Here is an 18,485-nt window from a genome sequence, read left to right as displayed (position 1 = left end):
TCACGCCACTTTGAATGATGATGTTTTATTGGGAGAACATCAGAAGTAGCATGACATCTTATATTGACATATTGGTTCCACTTTGCTAGACATACAGGATCAAAGTCATCCCTGGCAGAACTCCATAACCTTCAACAGATGGGATAAATTTGGCCCCATATGCCCGTAGCAGCTGGGGACTACAATTGTTTTCCTATTTTCAGCCATATTTTGAGGATACAGAGCCTGATTTTCTGCATGCAAAGCAACTTGAGATTTTGGCATATGTGCAATATGAGGCAAACAATTTGTATTATCATACATGGGCCTGGTATGATTGTTAGGGTCATCTGCAGCACATACCTAAATTTTAAATTAAACATGTGCTATAAATAGCCTAGGAAGAATCAAGCTAGAGATTATTTTATCAGACACTCAGCAATCTGTTTGACTGCCTGTCCTGCTCACTAGACACAGCTTCAGAGTCCCTTTTAAATGTAAAATTATGTTTTCTTTATGTAGCTTCCCCTATCATCTATTGTATTCATATAGAGAGAAGCAGTTCGTAAATACCATTTCACATTCCAAACTATTTACTATAGGCAACTACATCATTGCTTTGTTCAAATAAATTTACATAAATCCTTATTAGACTGTTTTATCTTAGGAACTTTATTTTGCTCTCAGAGCACGAATTAAATGCATGCATAAACCAGAATATTTTAGAGGGAGTTATTCCTGAATTGTTTATGAGACAGTCGACGTTTCCACCTAATTTTTCATTCATAATGTAATTTCTTTAGTTTTCTCTGTATAGTTAAAAACTGCACATCTAATTTGCTGGGGTTTCCCTGGAAGTGCGCAATAGAATAGATGGCTGTGCTGCAATCTGTTCATCCATCAGCCAGTGCTTCCTTTGACTCACTCCACATTCTGCTCAAAACACTTGGTGGGAAAGGCCAGGAACAACAGTAAGTTCCACTTGCTGCTTGACATGATCGTATTAGGAGTAAACTGTTGTTGTTAACCAAAATTTGTAAATGAAGTCACTGGAAAATAAATCTACTGCTAGTAAACATTTCTGTGTTTGGATTAATTGAACAGAGCTCTCAGAGTCCTCGCTAGCTCAGATTTATAGCACAGCACCCACCCATGCATCTTGTACTGAAAGGCACCGTTCTCGTTAGCCTTACCCAATTACAAACACACACACCATAATTGTGCTGGACTCACGGACCACAAGGAGTGGCTGGAACAGAAAACCAGTGGCCACAGTCACCCAGTAAGTGCCCCTCAAGCCCAGCAGTTCACCTGGCCCAGCCTGAAGGTGCAGCAGACCAGTGCAGCACAGGCTGGCTGTGCCCTGGGCCCCAGGCTCACACCCACTCACCAGTGCCACAGTGGGAGCTGAACAGCAACCAGCAGCCAGCAGCTCTGTAACAATCCTGTCCTGCTCATCTCCACCCTGTGCCCCAGAGTCAGCCTGCAGGAGCAGCCCCCTGCACAAGCACTGGTTCTGAGAGATCTGGAAGGCCCATGCAGGTTGACCTAGAGATACTGGGTCTCCACACCAGGCTGCAAGCTCCTGTTAAAAGCTCAGCTGCAGCTTTTCCAGCAATGCTGCCACCACTCCCACAGCTCCCTGGTGTGCCACAGGGTCTGACACCTCTGCACCACAGCTGTTTTGTGCCACAGACTTGATGAGAACTTCTGCATGACCCTTTCTTCCTCCAGAAAGGCAGTAGACCACATGCCTGCTGTCACATTTACTCCACCTGCATGTCCTGTGTTAGGCATTGCTGGTATGTCTCAGCTGCCAGCCCATCAGCTACACATCAGTTTAAACAGACATGAAAAATGCAGCAGAAGCAGAGACACAGCTGAGAAGTCTGTATCAGCATTCAGTGCAAATACCACCTGCCCTCGTGGTGTTTCACTCTTGATCTCAGAGATAAGAAGGAGTTGGGCAAGTTGTTGTAGAACTACATCTGGGTCAAGCTGGGAGTGTGGGAGAGGTTTAGGCCAGAGAATGCTCTCCTTCAGAGAGCATAACTTGGTGTTAGCATAGATAAATAACTCCGCTATTTGGGATAAAGGGTGGAGGGTGACCACAGAGGTTTTTTTAATGGAAAAACCTCTTTCAGGTCCTTGCCTTTCTCCTTCCTGAGCATTCCTGTACTCAGAAACCAGCAGAATTTCATGCAGAGCAGAAGAACCAAATCAAATCTCTTTGCTTTTACTTAATCTAAGTGTACAGCATATCCTTATGGGTCTGACCAGATCAGTTCTCAAACTAGCATATCACAGAAAATTGCATCAAATACAGAGGCTTTCCATCCCACAGCCACAGTAATACCGTGTGAATAGCAAGTAACTGAGTACCGGGAACCCAGTGAAGCTTCAGTAATACAGCCATGGAAGATGGCAATAATTTATCATCTCTGCTGTAGTCTAATCCCAGATGCACCATTTGCTAATTTATTTCCATATGTACCTGGCAGACAGATTAATCAGCCATCTCTCTCTGAAACCTAGATTGCACTTTATCCCTTTAGTAAGCAAGAGAAAACGAATGTACACAGCAAAATAAGAGTCCCTTACAGAGGAGCTTTGTCAACCTTTACAGCTTGTGGTTTCCTTTTTCAGCTTAACAATGGCTTTTCAAAAATCTAACACCCAAATCTACTTCCACATCAGTGCACTCCTCCATCTAGAGAAGCCTCTTTGCTAACGCTGGTGAAAATGAAGGCCGAGACAGAGAAGGCACATCCCTTAGATCTCTAGACTCAGCTGGAGACAGCAATATTGCCCAAGGAGAGGGCAGCAGCCCTGCATCAGATCCAGGGCCATCCCACAGACAGCAGTGACTCCTCTGAGCCAAGGAGGCTGTTTCTCTGCCACGGTTTGCAGAGTAGCAAAATCAAGATAATAATATTTTACAAAACATTTTGAGCTCTACTGAACTAATTACTATTATCAGCAGTAATGTGCTTCTGATACACTTAGCTCTTCTTCTGGAAAACTCCACAAAGGGGCCGCACTTGCTGGAGCCGAGCAGCTGTTAGCACTTCAGCGATGTTATTGGTAATAAATACAGCGTCAATTCTACGCCTGGTGCCCTTTAAGGATCTGTTTGCAATCCACTCTTTATTTTGATTATAAGACATTATCTGCATTAAACATAATTAGTCATATTATATCATTTGCCAATCTAAGTGCAGTCACTTGATGAGGCAAGATGGAGCTGAATGAAGGCACAGCACAGTCTGAAGCCCAAGGAGATGAAGGGAGTGGGAACTGGCACAGACCCAGGCAGGACATGGGCTCAGGCATCCCCTGGCCACAGGCTTTTTGTGAAAAGGCTGTCACTTGCATAGCCCTGCTGTGACTCTTCCTTGCGTCGGAGTCTGAGCAGGCACATGTAAAATGTCATTATCAAACCATGGAAGAGTAATAAAATGATTGCTGAAAATGAAATTATTTATGAGCTTTAGTACCCTCGTAACAGTTATAATAATCAAAATACATAAATATTTGGATATGCTAGTGACAGATGGCGTATACTGGAATAATCATACAGAATATGTCAGCTTTCAGAATCAGCTTATTCCAGAGCTGGCATGTTTCAGGGCTTTCTGCTACTAAAATAAGCACCTGGTATTTGATCCTCCAAAAATGTATTTTCACAAACACATGGGTGTCTTTTGATAGAAAAGCTATTGAGCCTGTCACCATCCACACACAGTACCCAAGTAACAGTGTGCTGCCATCAGCTTCCTCTGCCTGCCTGCCTGTCGGCTGCAGAGGCAGTGGAGGCCTGTCTCCTCAGAGCTGGGCTTGTCAGGACAGAGTGACAGTGCCTTGCCAAAGTGTATCCGTGCTCTGGGCTTGATCCACACACTGCCAGCGAGACAAACTGCTCCACTGGCAGCCCCAGAAAGAACAACCCGACTTCTCTTGCCTACGCTCCCGTGTCGGCAAGTTTGAAAAAATTCGGGCTTTTGGAGAGCTCTGGTTGGAAATTTAATGTTCATTAATAATGATTAAAACAATTAGTGGGGACAAATATGTTTATTGTGTTGGGCATCAATGAAGCAGTAGCATGTGCCTTGGACTAAGAAACCCAGAGGGAGGTAAGAGCCGCAGGTGAAGGGACAGAGAGGAGCGAAGGCCATGTCCACGTGCTGCTCCTCCTGCCCCACAGCCAGGACAGTGTGGAGCAGGCTGCCGGGCACAAGGGAATTGGGATACTGTGCCTGCACCCTGTCAGGGCTATTATCAAATGGCAGCCTCCTTCCTGCCTGCAGGAAACCCTTCCTCACCAAGTGTCTGAGGCACCACTGGCCCAGGACTTGTGCAGGCCACAGCCTCCCCTCAGTGACCCTGAACCACTTTGGCCATGGCCCCCCCAGGCAGTGACTCCTCTCCAGGAATAACAGTATTTCCAGAAAGCTGCTCACAGCACCACATAACAGGGTGCTTCAGCAGACAGTAAACAGACAAATTTTAAAGATTAATAGGCATTCATTTATTATGTTACACTCTCTTCAGTTTTCCCAGACAATCAAATTGGTAAATTAGAGCCATAATTTTCCACCAATTAATACCAGATGTGACACATTTTGACATTAAAAGAGTAAATATAAGAGAACTGTCAAATACTTCATATTCCTAATGTAATACTCTCTGAACAGAAAACCTAAAATCCTCATGCCTCAGACTTATTCTGAAATACAGACACAAAGGATGCTGATGTTTCCAACTACTGCACGTTCACAGGCTGCGCACTGTCCCCTTGACAGCTGCTAACACCTTTCCCAAATGCATGTTGACTAAAAAGCCCAACCCCAAAGCACTATTTATACCTGTAATCCAGCACAGGACATACTGTCACAACATCAGAGGAGATACCAATAAAAAGCAAGAGAAAATGCCAAAGACAAATGGGAATTATTGCATGTTTTCAGAGCAGTACAGACAAGGCTAGTTAGCAAAGCTTTTAGAAAAGAAAATGAAATATAAAAATCTTGTTTTAGTGCTTCTCTATTCCAACAGTTTCTACACAAGGACATTCCAGCATCAGTTCCAGGCCAGTCTGCAGAATGCCACAGTCTCAGAATCACACAGGCTCTCTGTTAATACAGCTGACCAGAGCAACCAGGTCAAGGTGACTTGCTTGTCACTCCTGGACTGGGGTACAGACCTGCTCTCTGTGGCCCTTTTGGTTCCCTCAGGCTGGCTGTACCCTACTCCTCAGGACCTAGAAGTGCTGCCAGCACTGTTCTGGTACCCAGAGAGGAGAGACATGAAGCTCTGGGAGAAACTAAAGCTCATCTCCCTTAAACTCTGATCAGCTACAGTTTTGGGGAGGTGGGAACATACCATAGAATAGATCCCCTTTGCTTCAATTATCTCCATACTCCCTTTTTCCATATAGTCCCAGTTAGCAAAGATTTTTGATAGGCTGAAGGTGACTATGCAAAGAAGGAAACATCCCCTTCACACACCACATTGCCCCTGCCAGGCCCTCAAGCAAACCTCCCTATGAATTTTCCCCCTTCACACCACAGAGATGAACAGGGATCATACAGTCTATCATCAGTATCACAGAGCCTGCACTCTGTCAGCTGTCTGCCACAAATTCCAGCCGTCTCTTCCCAAATGCACCAGGCAACAATTTCTGCAGACTGCAGGTTTCACTACACCTTAAAATAAAAAGGGATTGAAAACAGGAGGATGCCTAGAAACAAGAGGTCTTTTCCATTGGTGGTTGCTTTGCAACCTGAGGAAGCAGGCAAAGATCCACCATAATTATATCCCGTTGGCAAAGCCATTGCAGGGAAAGACAGCCGGGTGAAAATCACTCTCCCTCTGGTAGCGCCCCGTGCTCCCAAGGAACTGGCTTCCCACGCACAACCATATGGCACGGTTTGCCAGCACAGCCAGGGAGCTGACAGCTTTCCTAGTGGCCAGAACATAACCAGCCAAAGCTGCTACTCAAATCAGAAGGTTTTTTCCTTGATTAGAAGACATGGGCTTTGATGCATTTTGACCCAGATTAACTGGCTTCATCAGGTTCCAGAAACAAAGCTGGACTGGAAAGGGGCTCAGTTAAAATTGCAGCGACACACCAGGAATCTGCAGAAGGGTCCCAGAAGGGTTTTGGATCCAGAGCAGACAGTGCAAAGCTGCAGTCAGCTGGCACAGGGGAGGACCAGTCTGACTGGCCCTACAACATTCATGATGGGATGAAATACAACCCAAGGCTCCAGAGTGATTACACAGCCTGCCCCAGCCTCTGTAGACACTTTCCTGGAAAGATATAAGACTAGGGCTTGAAGCAGAATTGGACCTCAGGCAGGAATATCCCCCTTCCAGTCTTTTCCCATAAATAGGCAGTGGGGGGCAAAGGGGAATGGACTTTAAATGGTTTTGCAAGAGGAAGCCAGATGAAAGCAAATCAGCTACAACTGAGAAAATCCAATCTACTTAACTGTCCTGCACAGAACTAATTTTGCCTGGTGCAGCTGTGACCTTGACAAACATCAGGTCAGCAGCAGCCTCACTATCTCCAAATGAAGGTAGAAGACAGTTGTCCCTGAGGAGGCCTCCCCAATGTCAGAGAGAAAAGAGCTCTTTTATAAGGCACAGTCTCTGGATCAAGAGGCATGTTACAGAAAGATTACACTGCAAATCTAATCCCCTATCCCTAATGCTCAACAATCTGATACATGAACCTGCCTTTCATCAAAGAGCTGGTGATTGCAGTACTGGGCAATGTGAGCAATGGCTAGGGGATGGGGCTGCCAGCTGTGTTGGCCAGCTCAGGGCACAGGTGGCTGGCCACACCAGCTCCTGCTGGTAAGGAGTCCTTACACACACGTTCATCCAGCTACATGTTGCAGCACATCTGGTCAGTGAGTTTTATAAAGGGCCCTAACATTTTCCATAGTGCTGGGACAAACCATCTCCTGGTCATCTTGTCTCCTGTTTTTTGCAGAATGCCCATCAGATCTGACCACTCTCAGTCTTTAATGTTCAAACTGACTTTTGACAGCCTCATTCACTCCTCCCATATAAGGCAACACAGCACAGGCCAGAAAGAGTCATCTTTGTTAACGCTTTCCACCCAAAAGGCAGGCATAAACAAAAGGTAGCTGTGCAAGTCCCACCTGCACAAGGCAGAGGTCCTGGCCAAGGGAGCCAAGTGGCCAAGTGATTGTACCAGAATATGCTCACTAGTCAGTGCTGCCCCACGGAGGATGTGTTATTAACACCTGCTACTGGTGTCGCCCCTCACCTTCCAACAGGCACCATGTAGGGCTAGGTGGTGAGGCTGTAAGGCTTGCACTTCTAAGCTCAAGAGCCAGAAGAAAAAATTCTTTCATAATTTTAAATCAGGAATAAGCTCAAAACAAGGCAATACAGAAGCATTGCTTTGAAATCAGAATCAGGCACATTAGCTACAAGAAGTTCCTTTAAAGTACTCAGAGCACATGGCCTAAAAAATGTTTAATGGCCATATTTTCCCTGTAGGAGTGATCTCAGAGTGCACAGAAACTACCTGTGTCAAAGACCAATGGTTTTCAACCAGTGAAAATACTATTATATACTGTGAACCCCATTTAAGTATCCACAAATAGTAATGGGAGGAGTAAACCTCTTGTCAGGCAGTGTAAGTTTGCTATACGAGGAACCCTCGCCACCAGTAAAAATTTTTAAGTGGTCCGCAGAGGAAAGAGGTGAAAAACCACTGCTGGAGATGTCTCTAATTGGCTATGGGACAGAGACTGACACAACATCTGCAGCTGAAAAATTCTTTGGGATGTTGATAAAATAATTTGGCCAAAGGGAGAAACATGCCAAAAAAGTTTCATCTTATTTTATTCCTTCAGTTCCTGTCACTTTAATAGAGATAAAAAGAGTTGATCACACGCTCCACGCCTGCACAGCACATGTAAGCACAGTGCTCACCACCAGCAGTGCTAGGGACAGCCGTGACCTTTTTTGTTATCACAACTCATTCTTATTGCACCATTTGTTACCATATGCTCTTTTTGCAGGAGCTTGCACTCATTCTCTCTGAACATGAATCCCAGACTGCCATCCTGAGTGAGCAGGGCACTTCCAAATCATGGATGTCCTGGATTTGCCGAGAGACGCCTGCTAACGGATGGCTGGAGGTGAAAGCTGAATGGATTAAAACTAGCACTAATTCAGCAATGGAACAAACTACTACAGGAAGCAGTGATCTATACCTTGTCACCTCTGACATGTCAGGATCCAAATGCAGACAGCATTTAATAAAAGACCAGTTACTGGGTGTACTTCTCATCTGTATTATATAGGGTGTGATGCTCCCTAGCATTTTGAGAGCTTCTCCACTTCAGATCTGGGACTCTGTGACTCCTTGTCCACACACCCAGCAGACTGACTGCAGTGCTCGTTTTATGATATATGAGAGATGTGAACCATTTTGGACTTTTTCCAAAGCAGCAAGCTTTTTTTTCCTCTAGCAATCTCCAGTCTGGAATTCCTCTGCTTCTGTCGGAGGAGTTCTTGGTGACTCACATGTGGATTGGGAGCTTTCTCAGCCCACAGCTGAAGGCAAGGGTGTTAAATATTTAATAAAGAGACAGCTTTTCTCCCAAATGTTTTGGATAAATAGCTGCTAAAAGAAACCAAAATACAAAAGGGTTTTAGCTGCTGGAATAAAAATATCATTTTCCCTTTCCAGCAATCACCGAGCTGCCCTCACTTGGGTTCTCTCCCTGGTGCTCACAGCTGTCCCCAGCTCCCACCAGTGGCCCATGCCTGCACTCGGGAGGGAACCACACTTCAGCCTTACCCATCCTGCAGCCAGGCTCAGCTTCAGTCACTCAAACTGTGAGGAGGAGGAACAGTAACAGTAGCAGAAGCTTTAGCTGCAGTCTGAAAGCTGCTCTGGCCTTAGAAGTGTGGTGCTCCTGGCTGGGCCCACAGTGGCAGGGTGTTCAAGTAGTTTTACCCTGTAACTGTTGCCACATAGCAAGGCACGGGAGACATGCATCCTCACATGTCTGACTGGTTTTTAATAACAGGAAAGAAGTGAACATTCAAGAATTTCTACTTGTTAATGTCCAATTAAGTATCAGTATTAAGGAAGAAACTGGAGCTTCCTAGGTCCACAGTTTCCAACATCTAATTATCTGCTAACTGTATTCCATATGAGTATTATGTGACTATGTTCTTTCTTTCCTTTCCATAATTACTACCTAGTAAAAGTACCCCAAGCTGGACTGCAAAAAAAAAAAAAAAAAAAAAAAAAGAAAGGATCAAATTCTTCGATAATTACTTATAAACTCTGTTTGGTATCTGCCTACAGACATGGCAGGATGAAATCCTTATTTAAGCATCAAACAGGATTTATTTAGGCATCCTGTTATCTCTGTTGAAGTATCAAAACAGCACATACCATTGTGCTGCTAAACCCTATCAGAGTTGCTGCCATATAGGGGTGATAAGAGGTATAGACACTGGGTCACTGCTCAGCTGAAGGAGAGAAATGTGCTTTCTCTGTGGCTGTCCTCTAGTTAAATCCTCTGCTTTCAGCTCGAGGGTACACACAACCATCCTCAGTGTTATGTGCAGCAGCTGATGATGTCCAAGACCATGGACTTTTTACTAAAAGTCCTGAAGGTGGTTTGCACCAAGCATCCACAGCACCAACTTCTACCTCCCCGGTTCATTTGTTGGGAATGTGAAAACGGATGAATTTCAACTTGTGCAGCCTAGCCTTGTGAGCAAGGAGCTGTCAGCAGAGAACCCTGGGCTTTGGGCTGGACTGTCACTGAAAGGTGCAGCTATAAAGGTTACCTCTGGCATTTATCATCCGCAGGGTGAGAGGCAGGACTCGTCTGCTTTGGTGAACCTTCTTCCAAGGCAGTGGCACTGCACAGATGCAATCAGCGTGTCCTGCATTGCTCCAAAGCTGTCAACATCTGTCAGGAATAGTAAATTTTATTTTATCTTGTTTGAGTGGAATGGGTTTCCATAAAAATATGTAAATCATGCTAAGAATAATACAGAAAATTAGTTTAAACAGCATGGCAGCAATTAGCCACAGTTCTTGCAGGGACTGGACAAACACCCCAGCACCACACTGCTACCAGCTGCAGCCCCAGCACTGCCATCCATGGAAGGAGGGTGAATTGGAGAAGGCTGGCTGTACTGAGTAAACTGAAGGCATGGCTGTACTGAGTAAACAGCAGGACAGGACCCATAAATGCAATAACACTTCCTACTAGAACCCACATTTCTATGACTGAGACTGCATACCAACTCAAGCCAAAAAAAAAAAAAAAGGCAAAATATGAAGAAACCAACTTGAAAGCTTGTTACTGATATAAACCAAACAGAGGAATAATGACTAACTCAGAAACATCAAGCAGAGGTCAATGTCTGCCTTCCACTGTGCTTCACATAAATACACAGTCCCTTCTACTCGCTTCAATGGCCACTTCAAACAACTCAAGCTCTTTGAGACACTTCACTAGGCTAAAATCACAAATTCTGATTTTGCTTATGCGCTGCTTCTGCTGCCTAGAATTTCCCCATCTTCTTTAAATACAGCATGGAACTGCAAGCAGAATGGCAGCAGCCTTTCTTGCCCCATGGTGAGCACCAGCACTGAGTGGGTCAGCAAAGATGGTCAGCAGCTCCTAAAAACAGAGATGGGCTCTTGCCCATCAGTAAGCAGCCAACAGGAGCTAAATACCTGCAGTTACAGCCATGGGGACAGCTAACATGCCACATACACCTGCAACTCCTTGTATCTGAGGATCTCTATGTATGAATGGTTCACCTTTCTGTAACCTCTCCAAGGACCAAAATAACAAAATTTCCCCTCCCTTCCCCACCCCTCTAATTTTTGCCCACTTGACTCAGAGAAGGAGACTTTGCTTGCACTATCTTCAAATATTAATAGTGAACTGCCAAGGCACATTTCTTACTGTGATGTACTTGTATAGCTCTGGGTAATTCCCACTGGCATTAATGAGAATGGCTTATATAAATCTCTTTGCCTCATCCCATAATCATGATCACGGCTTAAAGAGGGCAATATGCAATTCCTGGGTCTCCCCACTACAGGACAGAGTAGTTCCCATTTTCAAGTTCTCTGAATTTCACAGGTTAGTCAAGCTACTCCAGTCAAACACCAAGTTAGGGCATTACCCCACACCTGTACCTCTCATGGAGCTAACCTGCAATCACTTTCCTAAGGAAAGTAAAGTATTTTCCTTGCTTGGATGTACAACATTGTCTGAGCTGTTCTGAACAGGTTGTTCTGCTTTGGGAATTTAAATTTCTTCTGGAAGGAAATGCACAAAAATGCTTGTTTTTGTTTACAGTAACATCTCATAATAGCAGCTACCATTATCATAATTTCATGGCCCCTATTCCCTGCCAGGAGAGCTTAGAGGCCTTTCTGGTGAGGGAAAATCTTCCATCTCACAGTGACTAGCTTAACTCCAAGTGTTCATCTAAGGGCATTTGGTACCAGCAGGTGAATTCCCAGGTCCTGAGTCCTTGTGGGAGCAGTTGGCTCCTTCCCCACACAGAGAACTTCCTCAAGCCATCCTAGGAAGCCTTTTTGAGGATAAAGTCTCCCCAGTACTAACTGGGATGCAGCAGCTCTGCACTGCTAAGCAGATACGTCTGTCTAATTCTGAAACAGCTCTATTCTTGCACTGCAACAATGCCAGCTCATCCAAGTCCAATTAAACCCCCCAAGAATGATTCACAGCAAACTGAGCCATATTTACTTTCTGTTCATTATCACACTCACAACTGGTAATTTTGGAAATTTTATATTCTGAGTTCAGCAGCAGGCTACAGGCTGCACACCTCTTGCTATGGTATGTGCCTGAGAGAGATGTATTTCTCTTTTCTTCACCCCCCTCCCTGTTCTGCCTCCTTAGAAGGGAATTAAGGCAGCAGAGAACTGTAAAAGCCCTGATGCTATCCACACCACAATATCCTAAGTAACACACAAACCAGAGCAAAAGCCATCTTTAACCTGCTAGACCAGTCCCAGGATAAATGTTTGCTCTAGGCAAGGACAAGACAAGTAGGTTCTTTAGTATTTTTTGTTTAATATCCTTTTAACATGAGCCTGGACTGGTGCATAAATGAGCACAACTGCTCAAATGAGTCATACTTCTTTTTTAGGGCCTTGTTCTGGCAAAACTCCCACTGAGCTCAGCAGGGGTTTGGCAGAGTGGGAAATGAGGAGCAGCCCAGGACCCAGATCTGTGGGATGGGTACATGAGCACAGGGCAGCATTTCATTAAATTCATCCAAATTCCAAAATCTGTGAATATTTGAAATCTTCAAAAATGGCAAAACAATACAATTTAAACCAAAATGCTCAGAGACAAGACAAAACTGGTGCTGAGATGCCAGATTGCACCATTATCAGTTCTTAAAGCTCACAGTACCTTAAGTGCATTTAAAGGACCATAACTATTACAGCCCAATTACCACTGGAACCCCAGAGCAGGTGCACTCATCTAAGCCAAAGCCTCAGAGAAAGCAATTCAAACTGAAATTGCTACAGGATTTTTGAAGTGTGAAAGGGACTTGTTGGGAGTAATTAAAGGCTCCAGGATGCAAAATAAAAAGGACATATCCTATCCAGACACAGGGGAAAGAAAGCAGCATCTCCAGCTGCTGATGGCAGGAGGTGAGCTCCCCAGCAGCTGAGTGGGCACCCAGGGCAGCCAGACCAGTGGGGTAAGCAGGGGAATGTGTCTGCAGGACCCTGCTTGATACCATGCAGTTATCACAAAGCAATTAATGTGACATTTACTGGCTAATGTGCATGCTATCTCCAGGTAAACATGGTCTCCATCATAGGATGGCACGGCCAAGGGAAGACCTCAGCAGGCAAAAGAGGGTGGTGGCTGGCAGGGAGATCACAGCCACAGATTCAGGGTAAGACACTTTGATGAAAGCACCAGGAGGTTTTGGGGAATGCTGTAGCCACCAGCAGAACAAAACACACAGCAATGCTGAGTCACACACTAAACTGGAGTCAAACAGAACCCAAACAACACGCCCCCCCCAGCACAGACAGAAAATAGAACATAACAAAGGAAGGCAATAGAAAGGAACAGGGTTCCCAGAACGTGCTGCAGGTTCAGGGATGCAAACAACCCTAGGCCCACCCTGAGAGATGCTCCTGGTGGCTGATAAAGACGAGAAATGCAGGATTGCTAATTAGGTTATGATACATCTAATCTTTCTTCAATTAAAGAAATACTGTTGTGGGATGGTCTCAGGCTCTGGCTACCTCTGAAGGAAAAAAAAGCCATGCAAGTCAGAAGTCATGCAGTTCCAAGGCTACACCGAGGAGACTGTGCTTGAATTCCAGGGTCCAGCCAGCAGGGAAGGGCTCCCAGGAGCAGAGGAGCAGCAAGGTGGTATCCATCAGGACTCTGGGGCATTGCACACCAAATGTTCTCTGCTTTGGGTCACACCACAGGAACGAGGGCCTTGGTCCCCTCCCCTGCCCCAGGAGCCACAGCTAGGAAAGCAAGCCAAAGAAAACACAGCTAAAACCAACATTTCACATATTTCCCCCCTTTTCAAGAGCTTGTGACATGCTATCTTGGGATTTTCACAGTCCACGATGATGTCTGGGCACTCCAGCTTAATCCCAAAGGTCAAAAAGAAACTTAAACATTGGAATAAATAAATAGCAATGCTACCCTGCAGAGAGTATTAAAGCATTAATTTCAGCTGACAGATGGCATGGAGGGAGAAGGGCTATGGACAGAAGAGTGGAACCAGAAGCCTGATGTGAATTCTTGACCCTGGCATTCCTATACAGTAAAGTATCTCCTCCCTCATTAAAAATGAAGAATAAATAAATAAATAAATAGTAAAATTTTAAAACCAACACAAAAATGCCAAGAAAACAAACAAATGAAAAAAAACCCCAAACCCTACAACCCACCAAAACACCCCAAAAACATAAAAACCCAAACAAACAAACAAACCCACAAAGAAGCCCAAAACCCACCATGCACCTTCCATTTTGCAGCAGTAACAAGGCCAGAAAAGTGGTAGCACTGATGAGCAGGAGCCCAAGGTTTGCCACAAGCTGATAAAGGAGATCTCTCAGAAGAGGTGCTGCCGTGGTACTTTGTTTCCTACCGCCCAAACCCACCCAAAAGGCCCCGCTGTGTTCTGCCAGCCCCACACCCCTGGCGGTGCCAGGCTCCAGGGAGGAATGCCAGGGCCCAAGGCACTGAGCGGGGAGGGGCAGCTCACCCAGCATCATCTCTTTCTCCCAGGGATCAGCTGAGTTCATGTGCCAACTAACCAGACAATACACAGCAGCAAGGAAAAATTATGGGCACATGCCTAGATCTCTGACTGCCATAAATTTGTAATTTTATTGCAGTAATATATCATAAAAGTGATCTGCCTGCAGCTATTCCGTATTGTGGCACAATCCCATCAGATCACAAAACACAAAGGAGACAGCACAGGGCACAAGCAGGAGGTGTGTCCTATCTCCAGCACTCACCCCCGTGCCAGCCTCAATCCTGCCCCCAAACCCAGGTCAGGGGCATGGCCTGCAGGAAGATGCACCGCCCAAGGGAGGCCCTCTGCCCAAGGCAGCTGCCTCACACCCCGCAGGCCCTGCTGGGACTGCTTTCCCCTGGTGTCCCACGTCTCCTCCTCACCCTGCAGCCCCCGGGACCCGAGAAGACAGGGCAGTGCTCGTGCCAGCCTGGGAACAGTGGGGAGCCAAAAACTACTTTCGCCAGCACTGCTGAAATAACTGGATTCATCTCTCAGCATATGGCGGTGTCTTCAGGGAGAGAGGAAGCCACTGCTGGCCTTCCTGCCAAATTCCTAGTATTTCTGGAGTATTTACATGTTGTGCATCTCAGGTTTTTGTTCTCCCCCTGGCTGCTTGCTGTGGCAGGATGACGCAGCCTGGCCGGAGATACCCAGCCCAGAGCCCTCGCCATGCTCACTACAGACAGCCAGTTTTAGCCATCTCAACCTACAACAGTTTGCTCCCAGATTTATGCAGAACAGCCAACAAAAAATTAGCCTTTTTTAATGCATCTATAAAACACCACAGCCTCCCCCTTGAGACCACAACAGAGTTCATGGAGAGTTTAGGAGAGAAACAGCCCACCACAGAGATGGGTTTCTCACCCCTGTTCAGACATGGCTCTGAAGAACTGTGAAGGACAGAAGCACGAAAGCACAGATAATATTTTCAGCATAGGAAAGATGCTTTCCAAGAGGTGCCAGCTTCACTTTTTAAGAGAGCAGGGAAAATCTACAAGCCAAGTGACCTCTGGTGCTGGATTGCCCCCACTTCCACTAAAAAAATGTACCACCTTTGGTCTCAGAAAGGAAGCAGAAAAAAAACCCACAAAACTGAGCGGACAAACTCACTGATTGCTTGCACCCACAGGCTGCGGAACCAGAAGAGATTTCTTACAGATCCTAACATCAATTTGGGCTTCACCAGAAGAAGGACTCGCCCAGCCCTGGTGGTGGCTCATGCCCCAGCAGGAGAGGCTGTGCACAGCCAGAAGGCAGCCTAAAGGAGCTGCAGCTGACACCAACCAGGAGGAAGGCTCAGCTTCAGCAACACAACCCTTAACTTCCTCTGAGGTGATGTTCACACACAGAGATTGGTTATACTGTGAAATTACTCTTCCCTCCCAACTTGCAGCCCTGTGTTGAAACACAAATATTGAAAATAACACTCTGAAATGCTCAAAAGCTCAAGCAAGACACCAGCAGCCTTCAGCATCATCAGATGAAGAACCATGACCACAGGTTGCTCCACTGGAAGACAAGAAGAAGCCAGCAAGCACCTGGCACCTGGAGGCACCTCCTCGACCCAAAGCTCCTGCGTGAGCTGCCCTCAGCCACGGATTCCATCTGCCCATCCTCGGACCCAGATCTGTTCCAGAGCCACAGTTTCAGACATGAAGACATCACAGCTTAGCACCTTCCAGACAAAATGAACGCTGCCATGCTGATGTAACCATTGGCAAGCACAACTACACTTACTTTGAACTGAAAAAAATCACTTGCATTCCCAAACTGAAGCCAAGAGCAATTTTGCCAATATATCCAGAACAGGGATAGTCTTATGTCTCCCAAATATTTCCACAAGATATTATGGAGGGGTTGAATCTCTATTAATGTGTGACAACAGCATAAAAATATGATAAAAAACCCATATGTATCTTCTCAATAGTACATTTTTGAAAAGAAGCCAGCTGGCATACAAATAGGTGATGTATTGAACAGGTTACAAACAAATACATGTTCTAACAAAAATGTTTGCAACTTTTTCCACTGAGCAGTTAAAATATATTGACAGCAATAATTACAATGTTCTTTGAATACTCAACAAAGAGATGGCGGCATTTCAAATAACCCACTTTCCAAAGACTCCATTTAATTCTGTGTGCCAGTAAGATATGTTGGAGCAACAACTACATATTTTTCCATACGCATACACTTACAATAAGTATGTATTAATTTATATTCATAAATACATATACTTTATACATGTATTTTATATACACATAAAATACACAGATACAGAAACAAGTCTTACTTAAAATTAGGAAGCAGAATTCTATAATGTCAGAAATAAACAAACTGCAGATGAAGTTTAAAAGTTATTAATCTGCCTGATGTAAGAACAGGAAATACTTCTGCTCCAGGCCTTTCTTTTGCATTAAAATCTGCACATGGTCTGTCGTATCAGTTTGGTTTAAATTTTCACTAATTGTTTTCATAAATAGCATTTCACTCTTGCTATCACAATCTGAAGATCAAGCTGGCTGACAAAGGTGATGAGAAGTTATAGAAGAACTGTCCCAAGCTTCTTTCAGCAGGGTGGTGGTGGAGACTGCAAAGCTCCATGAAGCCTCAACATTCACAGGGCAGCTGGTATAGTTCAGTTGATAGATTACCCTTCTTTATGTATTTCCTTTCATTTCAGTTACAGCCCAGAATAAAGTGTCTTTTCCAACATAAAATCTTCTAAATCACCAGAGGGGATTCCAGCAAAACAACTTTTTTTTTTCCAGACATGCTTTTCCTCATCCACACTTCACAGTAATCCTCAGCTTCCCAAAGAGAATCAAATGTTATTCTTAGGAGTCTTCACGTTCTGATCCCTCTTTCCATCACAGACCCACTCTCCCTGTTCCCTCTCTCCTCTGGAGGCTGAGTGAGGAAAGAGAGGGAGACAGGGCAGCTTCAGCCTCCAGCCAGTCTCAGCATCTAGATCCCCATCCATGCAGATCTAACACTCTCCCATCCACATAGGGACACAGCTCCTTCCATCCACCCCCAGCAGGATGGTGGAGATTTCAGACATGCACTGACTAGCAAAGAGGGATGGCTACCAGGAAACACACAGATGAAATGCAAAACTTCCTCCCACCTGGGTTTAATTCCAACCTCTGCAACATCCTACAGCCAAGAGAAATAACCAAGAAACTGCTAAATTCTAGCATGGGTACTACAGACTTCTCTGAGGCAGGGGAAATGAATTAGGCAGTTCCTCTTTCTCTGCCTTGCCACAGCTCTCTACGGATGCTCATAAGAATCTGCAAACGATTCAGACAGCAACATTCACCAACAAGATCAGCTCAGCCAATTATTCCCATACTTATCTATTAAATTTAAGAAACCGCTGAGAAGCTGAGCCTTTCACAGACTGGGAGATGATATTAATTCACCAAGTAAGAAAAGTTTTAGGAAAATCTTGCCACAGAGTTCTGGCTTGAACCCTCACTGGAGACAGACTGGGCTCCACCAGCAAGAGCAGAATCCTAGCAGACCTGTGTATTTTCCACTGTGAGCATGGCACAATTAGCAGCATTAATGGACAGACTGTTCATTTAATTCAGTTTTTTGTTCCACAAATAAAGTCCTCTGTCTGTTTTTTATTTGGTTTTATAAATTAACCTCTTTCTTTTCTCATTAAGTAAACAATGAATGAAGGATTACTCTGTGGGAAAGATGCAAGTGCAAAGGGCAGCGGTTTTATACTGCTGCAGCTATTTCCTTTCATGCTTCCAAATAACTCTGCTCTAGAAGGCAGAAAATCATTGAGGTCTAATCATTTATTTAGTAAGATACACTGTTTTCTTTAGCTTAGGCAAACTTGTGGCTGGAAAGCTATGCTGAAAGTTGGTCTGTTAGTGAATGGCCCCGGTCCTGCATGCAGTGATGGAGAAGCTGTGCGTGCCCTGGACATCAAGCAGTGGTGCAGCACAGGGAGGACACACCACGGCCTGGTGCACTTTGCTATCTGGGCCTGAAGTTGCTGTCAGTCTCATCACAGGGCTTTCCATCTTCCCTGCCCCTCTGGTACCAGGTAGTCACGCAGCTGAGGATCCCACAGGGCGGCAGAGCCACAGCCAGCTCTGAGGTGGACGTTTCCAGCAGACACTTCACTG

The 18,485-nt window shown here is 45.1% G+C and overlaps 1 protein-coding gene across 6 annotated transcripts in view; it reads right to left on the bottom strand.

Moving 5' to 3' along the window:
- FOXN3 (forkhead box N3) overlaps nucleotides 1–18,485 on the bottom strand; it is a 200,094-nt gene that overhangs the window by 152,434 nt on the left and 29,175 nt on the right. For 5 of the 6 annotated variants that reach the window (XM_064713824.1, XM_064713828.1, XM_064713827.1 and 2 more), the window contains exon 2: nucleotides 9,835–9,959. The exons of the other annotated variant lie outside the window; for it this stretch is intronic. The gene's annotated coding sequence lies outside the window, so the exon portion shown is untranslated. The remainder of the gene's footprint in view (nucleotides 1–9,834; nucleotides 9,960–18,485) is intronic. 6 annotated transcript variants of the gene reach the window in all.

The sequence above is a fragment of the Zonotrichia leucophrys genome, chromosome 5 (genome assembly GCF_028769735.1).
Source record: "Zonotrichia leucophrys gambelii isolate GWCS_2022_RI chromosome 5, RI_Zleu_2.0, whole genome shotgun sequence".
Lineage (NCBI taxonomy): Eukaryota > Metazoa > Chordata > Aves > Passeriformes > Passerellidae > Zonotrichia > Zonotrichia leucophrys.
The sequence above is the reverse complement of the archived record's forward strand: the minus strand, read 5'-3'. Positions and strand labels throughout refer to the sequence as shown.